The sequence below is a fragment of the Tamandua tetradactyla genome, chromosome 5 (assembly GCF_023851605.1).
Source record: "Tamandua tetradactyla isolate mTamTet1 chromosome 5, mTamTet1.pri, whole genome shotgun sequence".
In the NCBI taxonomy this organism is placed as follows: Eukaryota; Metazoa; Chordata; class Mammalia; order Pilosa; family Myrmecophagidae; genus Tamandua; species Tamandua tetradactyla.
The window spans coordinates 152865733-152879464 of record NC_135331.1 but is presented as its reverse complement, the minus strand read 5'-3'; the positions used below and the strand labels follow the sequence as shown (position 1 = coordinate 152879464).

Below are 13732 nucleotides of genomic sequence, written 5' to 3'. Positions count from 1 at the left end.
ACATCTTAACCCCCACCAGACACTACATTGCTTTATATAGTCACTATTCATCATATTCACCATTTTTTTGTTCTGCACTACTTCTGCATCTCCATACTTCTACTCGAGATCATTTCCTTTCATGAAGATATAAATCCCTTTAATATTTTCTTTACTGTTGGTCTACTATTGATAAATTCAATTAGTTTGAAAAAATATCTACACTTTTCCTTCACTTTTTACAAATATGTTTCCTGGTATAGAATTTTGTATTGACAATCATTTTCCTTCAGCACTTTGAAAATACCACCCCATTATATTCTGCATCTGATCATTTGTTGAAAAGTCAACTGTCATTCTTTAAAGATTGTATACATACATATATATGTGTGTGTGTGTATATATATATATACACACACACATATATATTCCACCACCACCCTCCGGTTGCCTTTTAAGATTTTTTCTTCATCTTTGATAGACAGCAGTTTTCCTATGGAGTTCCCCTGTACATTTCTCTTAATATGTATCCTGCTTCAGGTTCAAAGTGCTTCTTCAGTCCTTAGGCTGATAGCTTTTCTTAGCTTCATAAAATTTTCAATGATTATCTTTTCAAACATTGCTTTTGCCCTATCAGCACTCTCTTTTTCTCTCATCCCTCATTTCCCCTTTAGGAATAAATTACATTAATTTTAGAATTTTTCATGTCTTATGTGTTACTTAAATTTATTTTATTTCCCCTCTTTTCAAACATTGCTTTTGCCCTATCAGCACTCTCTTTTTCTCTCATCCCTCATTTCCCCTTTAGGAATAAATTACGTTCATTTTAGAATTTTTCATGTCTTACGTGTTTCTTAAATTTATTTTATTTCCCCCTTTTATCTCTCTATTTTTCCATCTGAATTTTTGGTTCTGACCTATCTTCCAGTTCCCTAATTCTCTCTCCAGCTATGACTTATTAATCTCAGCTATAACTTTAGTTTTAGAATTTCCATTTGGATTCTTTTCAAAGATATCAATTCTCTGATAAAATATTCCATCTCTTTCAATGTCTTAAATATTCAATCCCATTTATTTTAAAGTTCATATCTTACAACTTGAATCTGTACATTTAGGGGTTCTGTTTCTATTGTCTATTTTTTTGTTTTTCATGATATTTTGACAGTTACTGCCTTTTTTGTGTTAAGATTATTTTTATTGAAGGGTAGACATCAGGTATAAAATAGATAATGTGAGGCTCTAGATATTATCTTCCTCTGGAGTAAGTTTATTTTTGCTTCTGAAAGATTATTAGGGTAAGGGAAGATCATAATACAATCACGGACTGAACTCTTCAAAACTGTGTCAAAGTCCCCGTGAAGATTTGATCTATTTTGGTTCATCCTTATTCTCTGAGACACATGGATTTTGGTGGGCTTTGAAGGGACCTTGAATTCCAGTTCTGGTCCCCACAGAGCCATGAAGTGGCCAAAACCTCTTCTGACTTTCTCAGCTGCCACTTTCTGCTAAGTTTTCTTTAAAGTAGTTTGCTACTTTAAATCGGCAAATGCTTTAAGAGGAAAAGCAATGGGAAATATTGCTAACTTTCCTTACTGTATTTTGACCCTGCAGGCTCTTCTGTCTTGGGTTTTTTGATACTGACAAACAGATGTTCTTTTTTCATATTTTGCAATATTACTAGTTGTTATTAGAGAGGAGAGGACACACACAAACATGCACACATATACATATTCCATATAATATGTATAAAAATTATGTACAATTAAATATGCTAATGTAAATATACTAATGTAATGTACATAAAGACAAGGCAAATGTGATATGTTATAGTTCAGTAAATCTACAGGAAAAATATACAAGAATTGTTGAATTGCTCATACTATTTTTCAAACTTTTCTATAATTCTGCAAGTAATTCAAAATTCAAAGGTAAAAGAAAAAAGAGATTCCTATTGGCTAACTGGAAGTGTGAACAGTTAACAAAAACCTGCTTACTTCTGGGAAGGGCCACCTCAGACAGTACTTCAAGCTCTACTAAATGTCTCCAAGGAGTGCAATTCATACAGGCTACATTGGGAACGCAGGAGCCCTACACGTTGGATAGGAATAAAGGAATGAAAGGAACACTTTGGCAGACCTCTATGTTTTGTTGTTAAAATTTCCAATAAAGAAATTCTTCCTTTTTTCTTAAAGAATAAATTGTGAAACTGACAAGTCATGAAAACAGAACAAAATGCGTAGACACAATTTGATCCCAACTATATTAGATATACAAACACACATGCACAGAGGAAGGTAATACACTTAAAATATGTATAATGGTTACCTCTGTGTGATAAAACACTGGCGATTTCTTACTCTGTTTTCTAAAATTAAAACAATCCTTCACAAGGAAGAAAATGTGGGGGTAGGTATTTTACAATGACTCATTAATGGTATTGAATGCTGATGAATCACAGAATATGAGGAATAACTACTAGTTTTTGAAATTAGGAAGGCATTGATTTTTGAGATGTTGACTTGAGATGAGTGGTAAAATTCAAAGAAGAGTCACATACATAACGGAAAGAATATTAATCTTAAAATCTGAAGTTCAAGTCAGACAAGTTGACCTAGTTGTGTGACCCTGGGCAGGTTACCTAACTTCTCCTTAAAAAGAGCAAAATTGTTTTTGCTCCTTTTCTGACAAAATTGTTCTATAAATCAAGCAAGAAAGAAGATTTGAAAGAAAAATGCTTTAATCAAATGGTAAATATTAACTGGCTTTAAGACCAAATAAAAAGTAAAGAAATAGAACAAACAGTTCTGAAACTTTTTTACATTTGCTAAGATTCATTTCCAAGATCTACATATGAACATAAAGCACAACATGTCATTATGGATGCTGCCTTCTTTTTTTCCCCGCTTGCCTCTAAATGTAATTTCTTGAACTGGTCTCTCTCTTCTTTATTCCTGCATTAAGCTAATTCACACTCAAACTTTATTACATTGTTACAGATAATCCATTGGCTCAATCTTTATCCCAAACTCTGTAACTCAATAGTCATCTCACCCTAAATAAAGGCAGAAGAACATTGTGATTAAAAGTATGGGACTACTGGGTTGAAATGCCTGAGCTTATATTCGACCTTTGACACTTTATAGCTATGTCATCTACTCAAGATCTGATTTTCTGTGCTTACAGTCTCATCTGAGAGTGAGTTATTACTTCATGATAGGATTTTGGTGAGGATGAAAGGAGTTAATATTGTAAAACTCTGAGAACCAGGTCTGCCTTAGGATAATACTAAATAAATGTGAGCCATTATTTATTATGCTTATGATTACAATTAACTCTGAATGTCTGTCAAGCAGTTAAAAGCCAACACATGGCCTAGCCTATCTAAAGGCCTATTCTCTGTATGGTTAAGTTCTGTAACACTGCTCATCCTTCAAGATCAAGCTGAAATGCTCCCTCCTCTTTCCTGATACCTCCCTAATAATTTCAGAACCATATGTTCCATTGTTACAGTATTACATACATTTTAAACTGGCATTTCTTTCTTTTAGTATTTCATCATGTTATTTATTTATATGTATTATATCCTCTATTAGATTGCTCATGGATTCTCTAGTAGAGCCCAACACATCCTATAGTGACTCATCATTGAATATCTGGCTTAATTAAAATAATTTAATTTCTGGTCCTTTTATTTTTGATATTGGTATATATTGGGGAAGTATAAACAGATACTACCACCTATATATACTGAATATATTTTTAAAGTTTCTATTGCACATATTGCTTGTGAAGAATTATAGATATGTATCTATATATATATATATATATACACAAAAAGATTCAATAATTTTTAAAGTCTCTTTTAATAAAAATTATGATCTTCAACAAAGAAAAGCCACAACAATCCTTGTGATGCCTAAAAGGCCTGATGATCTTGCAGGAAAGGGGCGGGAAACTGTTTATTGGGATTCAATAAAAGAAAGAAGTTTCACAGTCATGTAGACAAAAAAAAATTACAAGTTAAGTTTCTAATGCAGGAACCTACTCAAAGTATTGGCTATTAAAAATCTGTTATCTTCAAAAGGCAAGTTACATTACTCAGAATAGGTTGTTTTGAAACTATGGTTCCTATTTTTGTGTTTTGTGCTTTTAATCTACTGAAATTCTAGTTCTGACTTGGGGAGGTCTAGTGATGTCTTAATACAAAATTGTAAGATACATTCAACTAGCTATGATATACTACAGATCCAGAAGCAGTGCGATAACAATTTTTATTTCAAAATGTGTTTACTGCTATTCTGTTTCACAGAAAATCCAAAAACTATTTCACCATTTAATTATCTAATATTAAATTATAGAGACTTCTGGTGCTGTTTTTCTGGAGGGGTACTGTTTTCCTCTAATCTTTTTCAGTATAAAGCCGGGGGATAACAGTGAATATTACAAAGCACCTCTGGAACTTTCAAAATTAGTTTCTGTGTCAGGGGCTTCCATGCCCTGGTCAGTTTTACTGTAAACACTTGTAAGCTTCGGATAACAGAAATTCAGTTAAGCATAATCTCATCCTTCTATTCCTTCAATAACTGAGATATTATTATAAATTAAAATTGCCCGCTGCTTCTATTTCTTTGATGGTACTATTTCAGTTCCCACTGATCACTACTTATACTAGTTTATAAGAGCAGAGAGAAAGAATTTCTATTTCTAATATTTCCCTTCCCCAGCAATTGGTGAATCCTAAATCCGTCTTCTGAGTGGGAAAGTGTTCTCTTTTGTTTCCCCTTAAATAACCTGATGTTTTGGCTTGTCTGAAAAGAATGCCAACATGCAACATTTAAACTTTTGACAAAAATGGGCTGTCTGGGAAATCTAACTCCAGTTGTTTAAACAATATTATTTTAAAAAACACATAAATAGCCAGAACACAGCTTTACCTTAAAAAGACTATAAAAAGATAACAGAGTAAAATATTACAATTATGTTTTATTTTTTAATGCAATAAATAGTATTTTAGAGAAAGTTAATACTTAACAAAACTAAAAATGCCATTTCAAAAACATAGCTAAGCTGACACTACCATAAACCACTTAGTGTAAGAGAAAACTTTTAGATTTATACTCAAAAGTAAAAATACTAAAAAGGGAAAGAATCAAACACTGTCCATAAAGCTGTTAACAGGTTTCTGATTGACAATCTTATACTCCGGTTAGGTAAAATAGCAACCAGAATATATATTTATATTTTGTATTTACATATACTTATATGTATTAATGTTTATATATATATATATATATATATATATTTCTCATTGGCACCCATAATGAAGCATTCTCAGGCATTAAAATGTCTTCAAACCGCTCCTGAAATATTCTTATATTATATTGAGTTTTTAAATATTACTGGCATAATTCTTTTGAAATAGTCACCTTTTATAAGTTAATTAAAACACCCCTCTGATTAAGAATTCTAGCAATAAACAAGACCATGGCTAATAGGCTATATTAGCCTTTTTAATCTATTAATAGCTTGATTAAAATTCTTAGATTTACTTATAGGCAGTTAGTAATTACAGCAAACATAAAAAATACAAAATATTTTAAAATGCTTAACATATTTAAAGTTAGATTTGGGTTTTGCATGCATAATACTAAACTATTAGTTGACTCACAGTCAAATCACCAGTTTTCTTTTAAAAATCCATTTCTATTGTTCAGATAAACCTGTATTACATAGAATATTTATTTCACTTTCAACCTGAAGAAAGCAGAAGTTCCTGAGCAGGGGTGGAAAAGGGTGGGATGTCCATTGCGCTTTCAGTTTGGAAGCAAGTCCTTAGGACAACTCCAATGGGATTCCTCTGAACAATTTTTCACTGATCTAGGATTCTGAACAAGAACAACTGTGCCTTAATTTGAGAGATATGAAACAGAAACCTCAATCTTAAAAGGACCTGAGTTTTCCTATCTTTAAAATAGAGGTTTGTATTTTGTTAAGCTGCTGGAATGCAATATACCACAAATGGAAGGGCTTTTAGAAAGGGAATTTAATATGTTACAAGTTTACAGTTCTAAGGAAGCGGAAGGGTCTGAATTAAAGCACCAACAAGACGTTACCTTCACTTAAGAAAGGCTGATGTTGTTTGGTATACCTCTGTAAGCTGGGAAGCCATGTGGCTGGCATCTGCTGGTCCTTGTTCCCAATTTGTTGCTTCCAGGTTCTGAGGCCAGTAGTTGCCTCTACAAGCACCTATGGGCCTTCACTCACAATTCTGGGTTCGGGCTGGCTTACCATCTCATGGGAAGGCACATGGTGATGTTTGCTGGGCTCTGCCCATATCTCGGAATCTTCAATCTCTGTGAGCACTCCAAGCATCTCCAAACGTCCATGTCTCTGAAGTAACTGTTTCCCAAACATCTGCCTCTGTGTCTACAACTGAGGTTTCTCTAAAATGTTTTCCCTTTTAAAGGACTCCAGTACATTAATCAAGACCCACCTTGAATGGGTGGAGTCACATCTCCATCTAATCAAAAGGTCACATCCACAAGTGAGCATACCACATCTCTGTGGAGATACTCTAATCAAGTTTCAGCCCTACAAGGCTGGATCAGGATTAAAACATGCCTTTTCTGGGGTATGAGACAGCTTCAAATTGGCACATTCCATTCTTCGGACCCCCAAAAGACACGTTCCTTCTATATACAAAATACATTGATTCCATTGCACTATCACAAAACCTTAGACCATTTCAGTAACAATACAAGGTCAAAACCAGTATAAAATCTCATCAAAGTCAGCTACAGGCACAGTCTTATTTAACGTAAAATTTTTCCTCTGGCTCTGGATCTGTGAAACTCAGAACAAGTTATCTGCTATACACAAAGGAGAGACAGTCATAGGATACATGTTTCCATTGCCATAGGGGGAAATCAAAAGGTAAGCAGAGGTCAAAGGTCCCAAACAGTTTGTAAAAACTCTGCTGGATTTCAAAGTCTGAGAGTTATTTATCCTTGCAACTTTAGAAAGCAGCAGACCCACTCTTTCCAAGGGCTACACAACGACCTTGCTCTCTCTTCAAATGCTGGGGTGAGTTCCAACACTAGAGAACATTGTGGGGAACATCCTTCTCTCCGCTCCCTCTTCAAACATCAGGGCAGCATCTGAGATCTCCGCCATCTCTGGCGCACACACTCAATCCCTCGAGAACAAATGGGTGGCAGCCAGGACCCCCCTCAATCCCCAAGGAATGTGCTCCACCCTCTCTGAAGCCGAGGGTATCATAACTCTTCTAGAACATCTAGGCAAAAGGTCTGCCTTCTACCTTCAGAATAAACAATCCTCACAGGATATATGGATGGGTCAGCTCTCCTGGCCCAATATTTCCTGGCTTCAGGCCTTAGCTTCCATGGTTCTGCCTCAGAAGTCATTTTTCCTTCAATTTGTCCCTTTTCTGTCCCTTTTAGTCCAGACTGGCAGTGGGTCTGTTCATTCAGCTCTCGAAAAAGATTTGTTGATTTTCCATGTGGTACACAAGGATCAAAGCCATCAGACACAAGGACTTTATACAAATTCTTTCTGATCGCTCTATCTCCAATTTTCCTTTGTCCTGTACTGGCTGTCTGCTTCTGTTTATTTAAATCCTCATGTGGGGCCCTATTCACTGGGGTCTTATTTTCTGGAAGCCCAGAATTTTCCAGACCATCAATTTCTGGTTTATTTGTACCTAAGAGTTCAGTTCTCAAATAAACTCTTTCCTGTTGCACTTTATGATATAAGCTTCAAGGAACAGTCTGACTGCATTTTCCACATTTAGTTTAGAAATTTCTTCTACTAAATACCCAAGTTCATCATTCTTACATCCTGCCTTCTATCCACAAGGAATGTTTTCCTTCCAATTTGCAATGACACATTCATCATTTCTGTCTAAGGCCTTGTTGGAAGTATTTTGAGAGTCCATGTTTCTACCAACAGTCTCTTGAAAGCTTTCTCTATCAAAATCCTCACAACTCTTCCACAATCTTGTCCTTATCCATTTAAAAAGCCATTCCAACATGTTTGGAATGCACTTCACTTCTTTGCTACCAAAATCTGTATCAGTTTGTTAACCTGCTGGAATGCAATATACCTGAAGAGGAATGGCTCTTAACAAGGGAATTTAAGAAATCATAAGTTTATAGTTTTAAGGCCATAAATATGTCCCAATTAAGGCATCCAGAGAAAGATACCTTGACTCAAGGAAGGGTAGTCTGGGAGGGCATGTGATTGACATCAGCTGGTCCTGCTCTTGGTTCCATTGCTTCTAGCCTCTGATGGGAGTGGTTTCCTCTATAAGCACTTAGCTGCTCTGGGACAAAACTCTAGGTTTCATCTCTTAGCTTAGTATCTACCCGGACCAAAGATCTCTTCTCTTCACATTCTGGCTATTTCTATCTCGATCTCTAAACATCTGCATGGACTCTGAGCTTTCTCCAAAATGTTCTCCCTTTTAAAGGACCCTAGTAAACTAATCAAGACCTCCCTTGAATGGGTGGAGTCACATCTCCATCTAATCAAAAGGTTATACCCACAACTGGGTGCAACACATCTCTGTGGAGATAATATAAACAAACATTTCCACCCTACAGTAATGAATCATGATTAAAAGAAACAGTTGCCCCGCAAGAATGGATCAGGATTAAAACATGGCTTTTCTGGAGTACATAATAGCTTCACACAGCACAAAGTTGGACTAGATTAACTGTATAATACCTTCTATCAATTAAAAAATATACAACTGAGTCATTTAAGCTAATATTATGAATTACTTTTACAAATGATCTGAGCAAGTCTTCCACGACTCAGTAAACAGCACCTCCCTCCACCAGCTGCTAAAATAAAAAAATCTTCAAGTTATTTTTGACTCCCTCCTTTTCCTCAACCATTACATCTAATTTATCATAAATTGTAATGTTTCCACCTCCAAAATACTCCAAGCTCATACACTACTATCATCCTAGTCCAAACTACTCTTTTCTCCCACCTGGATTACTGCCACAGCCATCTGAAATCCCACTTCTTCTCTGGGTCCCTTCCAACTTCCTACACAGCAATTGGAAGGACCTTTTCAGAAAGTAATTCAGAAGATTTAAACACTTATTTACACCCTTATAATGGCTTCTCACTGAACTTAGAATACAACCCAAACTCTTAAGCACAATGTAAAAAGATAGGGTATGGTTCCACCAGATTCTATGACTTCACAGTGCACCAATCTTTCCCTCATCTTGCTTCAGTCTTATTCAATATCCTATATTTGAAATGCACCAAACTCATTTCTCCTGTAAAGCATGTATATTTGTGCTTCCCTCTGACATAGTTGCTCAATCTTCATCTCTCTCCACGGTTTCAGCTTCAAAACTGAAGCTGAAAAATCAAAACTACCATTATCACCACCAATGTCATCGTTCATTGCATCATTCTTCATTTGATAGGAGTACCATTTTCTAAAATTATCTGGCTCATTTGTTTATTTGTTGGTTTTCCCCACCTCCTGGAATGTTCTTATCACAAAGAATACAGATCCTGTCTTTTTCCCTGATGTATGCCAGTGCTGAAAACTCCAGAGAGAAGGCATTCAATACAAATTGGGTGGATGGAGAGCTGGGTGCAAAAGTTAGAGTGCCATCTTGGTTTATAGTTCAGGAAACCTTCCACCACTTACAAACAGCATGATGCTGAACAAGTTACTTATTATTACCTATCTATCAGGGTTGAGGTGAGAGTTATGTGTGTCAGTATTGGCACAAACGATTAGCAGTGTGTGGAACATAACTACTCAGATTTTTGTCCTTTCAAGTTTCAGATTTAGTGTAATTTTAGAAACATCCCCCAAACTCTTTCAATTAAAAAAAAAAAATCTAGGAAGCTATTTTGAACTTGATATTAAGTCAATTTGAAAAAACAAAATTTCTAGAACAGTTTTTCTAAGCAATGCTTACCAACTTTCTTTGCTATTTGTTTTTCATTGTGGTGCACTTGTAAACTTCAAAATCTGAAGTTGCAGAAGGTTTTAGAACTCAATATGCCTCTCTTCTTGTGGATGAAAATCAGCTTTGGTAGAGAGGCTGATATAAGGTATTGCTGGTTAATTTTGAACAATAAAACAGAGAATGGAAATGAAAAATAAGAAGAAACATGAAAGAATCCAGGAAAATCAGGACAGGGGAGCTAGTAGTGATAGTAATGACAAAGATAAAAATCACCATCATATCAAAGGTTAACATGTATTAAACGTTCATCATAAGCCAGGTACTTGGAGGGTTAAATGGTTAAGTTTTAATCTTCACAACAATCCTGTGAAGTAGAAACTCTTTTATCACCATTTTACAGATAATGGAACTGGAAGCAAAGAGGAGTCAGTAACATTTCATAGTGTAAAGGCTAGCAAATAACTTAGTGCAAGTCTAGCTCCAAGATTCAAGTCCCTCCCCATCACCGCCGCCAGTCTTGGTATTCCACCTTCCCACAAGACATTTCATATAAAGAACATATCACCGCAATTTTTCTGAAATGGATGAAAAATGCTAACATTTGGTTACGTTTTCATTGAAAGATTATGGACTTAGAAAATGACGACTGTTACTCTATGAACTATTATCCAAATTTGCTCTGCATATAGCTAACTTTCTGATGACACACTTACTATTCAACACGTACAGCACAGTTCTGGAAATGTCTTAAGCACAGATTCTAAAAATTCACACGATTACTCCACTCCATTTTTCAGGGTGCAAAAGACAACTCAATATAAATGGAGTATTGTATTGTCATGAAAGTGATTTACAAAGTGATTCAGTATCACTAATACGCAGATTTTATTTCGCATTTTTAAAAATATTACCTAAATAACATGAACGGCTTACTCCTGTACTTGCTTGTTTTGTTTTGTTTTGTTTTTAAAGTTCAAATAGATAAAACATCCTCTTTTTTCTTAAAGTACTTCCACATTTCTTCTTAACACAATCCGTGGGGTCTTTCAACAACAAAGTGAAAACAGACTGTCATAACTGTATTTCAATTTGCATCCTGAGACCTAGCAATGAGCAGTAGTGCTAAACACGTTAACAGGTGCAGGAAAACTCATCTCCGCGGAGGCCCCGCCATCCCCGCCCTGCTCTCACGAAGCCCGAAGGAGCCGGACTCAGGCGCCAGCGACCTTGGGGCCGCACTCCGCCGGCCGCACCCGAACCCCGCCAGGCCTCTCTCCTTCCACTCTCCGCATCGGCTCAACGCCGAGCCGAGGACTGGAGAGTTACGAAAGGACAAGACGTTAAATGCCTCCAACAACTGCAGAATTTGCAACTCGTCGGGGAAAGAAAGAAAAACCTAGGCGGGAGGAGATTCGCTCCAAGGAAGGGGACGGGACGAGGCCGGCGGAGTCCTGAAAAGCAGGGGAGAGGGCAATAAACCTGACCTACAGCAACCTAGAAGGGAAGCGCGACGCTTCCCCGACGCTCGGAGACTGGCGCCCCCCGCGCCTACGGCCCAGGAGGCGCAGGGTCAAAGGGCGGCAGCAGGAGAGCGGCGAGCAGATTGGCTGGCGGGCCGGGCGCGCAAGCGCTCGGGATGGGTTCTGCGCGTGCTGCAGCCGTGTCTGCGGGGCTCTAAATCCTCCAAGCTACTCACCAAGGTCTGGGAATCCCGGCCAGTAGCGCGGACTCGGCTTCGGCACAGCGGCCTAGGCAGGGAGTACGCCGAAAGCCGGCGGACGGGCCCAGGCGATCCCAATCACCGCCGCCTCCCACAGGGCACGGGCGGGGGGTTCCCGGAGCCCCGAGGGGCGGGGCGGGGCGGGGTGGGCGGGGCTCCGGGAGACGCGCGCTGCTCCGGGCGACCGCCAGTCCCTCTTTTCTGGGAGGGGCGGAGGGGCATCGGTGAAACGCCCCGGAGTAGTTCCCGGCGGCCTCGCTAGGGGGGAGGCGGTAGGGTGAAGTCGGGCTGACCTTTCTGCATTTTTCTCCGGCTAAAGATGACCCACCGCTTTTTAAGAAACTGTTTCGAAAACTCAGCCAGGAAGACCTCACTAATAGAGGTTGCTTCTTTGCCATGTTGCTTCTTTGCCATGAAACCACGTCATTGATTGTTTTCAGGCTTTTTAAGTGGAGGGACCGTTGTACCTTTTGTTTTTAAATGGAACTTTATGTGGGAGTCCGAAGTAAACGGATAATGTTGGCATTTTTTAAGTAATTTGTACTGGAGTACTTATAAAAACAATTATTGAGAGCGATGAAACTGGTTAGAAGAACAATGCATTTTGAAATAGGGGTTACAGCTGAAGATCCCTATCTTACATCAGCCTCGGAAGCCAAGAGAATTCCATATTTTGCTTTGGTTACATGGTTACAAGAAAATCCTGACTCACAGGCTAGACTTGTCCATGTGAACAGTTTTGTAAGGGCTCTCCTTAAAAATCTCAGTGGAACTTTTAAAACCAATTTTAATTGTGAAATACACATATGTGAAAATATACCATACCTGTACATAAGAAGGAAGAATAAAAAACATACGCAGGTTTCCATTTTACAGAGCTTAAGAAATACAAAAATAACTGTACCTCTGAAGCCTCGTGCCAGGCTCTCTGCCAAAGCATCTTTTTTCCCTCCCAACCAAAAATAACTGTCACTCTGAATTTTGGATTGGTAATTCCCTTTTATTATAATAATGCAATTTTACTGAAATATATTCACACCCCATACGATTCATCCAAAGTATCCAATCAGTGGCTCACAGTAACATCACATACCTGTATGTTCATCACTACCATGTTTTTTAAAAATAATTATATACATACTATTCCCTAAAAACATATCGTTTTCCTGATTTTGTATTTTATGTAAATGGAATCAGACTGCATTTTTTTTCTTTTTAACTTCATTTCCTATTGAGTATTCAGGTTTTCAGATTGATCTGTAAAAATCTTTCACATCTCCCAAACTGGTGTGTCTATTATACCTGCTATTGTAAGGGTTTTAAATTTCTGCCTGACAATAATATTTGATAACTCTTTTGATCTGCATTTCTCCCTTTACTAATGGGGCTGTACGTCATTTCGTATGTTTAGTGGCCAGCTGGGGCTCTGTGAAATTCAATTTTTGCTCATTTTTTACTGGATTATTTGCTTTTGAAAGTTAACTTGTTGATAATCTTCATATATAGTTTAAATACTACTTTACTGTCAGTTTTATCTGTTGTAAATATCTTCTCTTAGTTTGTGGATTGCCTTTTCACGTTTTATGGTGTCTTTAGATAATCAAAAACTTTATATTTTAAGGTACTGCTCGTTGAATTTAATAATCTTTTACATATAATCTATTTTTTGTTTACAAAATTCTTCACTACTTAAGATCATAAAATATTCTCTTTTATTTTCTTCTAAAAGTTTTAACGTTTAATCATGAAGTTTTAGATACAGAAAAGGGCAGAGAATGACATAAGGAACATCCATGCACTCGACTCTTTTATACATTTTGCAACCTCCTTGCCTTCTGATTCTTCTCTAAAATTGCCTTAGCTACTCTTGGCTCTTTGCTTCTTTATTTAGATTTTGGGATCAGCAGCCGAGAGCTCTAAAACCCATTTGTATTTTGATTGGAATGATATTAAATAATTTGGGAGAATTATCTTCTTCTTTATGAACATGGTATATTTCTCCAGTTATTCAGGTTTATTATGTTCTGTAATGCTTTGTAATTTTCTTTTTTATTAGTGATCTTAAACA

At 37.1% G+C, this 13732-nt stretch overlaps 1 protein-coding gene across 1 annotated transcript in view; it reads right to left on the bottom strand.

Annotated features, from left to right (window-relative positions):
• Positions 1-11787, bottom strand: part of MANEA (mannosidase endo-alpha) — a 39179-nt gene extending 27392 nt beyond the window's left edge. Inside the window, exon 1 of the mRNA XM_077162428.1 lies at positions 11641-11787. The gene's annotated coding sequence lies outside the window, so the exon portion shown is untranslated. The remainder of the gene's footprint in view (positions 1-11640) is intronic.
• Between the last annotated feature and the right edge of the window lie 1945 nt (positions 11788-13732).